Here is a 791-nt window from a genome sequence, read left to right as displayed (position 1 = left end):
CTAAGAGAGGAAATCAAAATTCAGGAGAAACTCCACCCAATCATAGTTACCATGCTGGGCTGGCGGGCTGCAGGGTTATTTTATGGAAGAGCAGCACAGTGTAACTTCAGGGTTATGTACATTGCTTCTCGTTCCTTTCACGGGTTTTTCAAGTCCCACCTATGTCCTACCTATGGTAATATGTCACTTTGTGCTTCATGTACAGCATACAATAAGCCTGTAAATTATGTGTCAGAATGCAGTATCAGAACGTTGCAGATGACATCTCCGCTGGCCCTCTGCCAAAAGAGGTGAACTGAATAAACACACTGCAAAATCATCTTTCTCTTTTCCGAATTAACAGTCTCCTGCATATGTCTGCTCAGTCTGGCATTCTTTCAGAGCGTCTCGGTGTGTTTGTCTGGCCTGCTGATATTCCCCAGCACGATGCCGCTCCAGCTTTCCCCTCTTTCCTTCCCGGACCTATCCCCTTGGATCAGGAGCTCAGAGCTGCCTTTGCTGTCGGAGGAATCCCGCCTCAGGCCAAGCCGCCTGCGCCTACAACCCCCGCACTGGAGCTTTTCGCTCCGAGCGGCCGAGACCACGCCTGGGGAGCCGCGAGTGCCGCGCCGCTCCTGGGCCCTGCGCGCTCCGGCTCCGCTCCCACGTGCCCACCTCACGTTATCGCCCCGTGCCGGGCCCGCCGCGCCAGACCCGCCAATCAGCGCCGCCCTTACTCTGCCCCGCCTCTCGAGGGCCAATCAGCGAGGCCCTTGGTGGTGCGGGCGGGCGGGTTCCTTCGGGAAGCTGCT

This window comes from Parus major, chromosome 2 (assembly GCF_001522545.3).
Source record: "Parus major isolate Abel chromosome 2, Parus_major1.1, whole genome shotgun sequence".
Taxonomy (NCBI): domain Eukaryota; kingdom Metazoa; phylum Chordata; class Aves; order Passeriformes; family Paridae; genus Parus; species Parus major.
Note: the sequence above shows the minus strand (reverse complement) of the source record.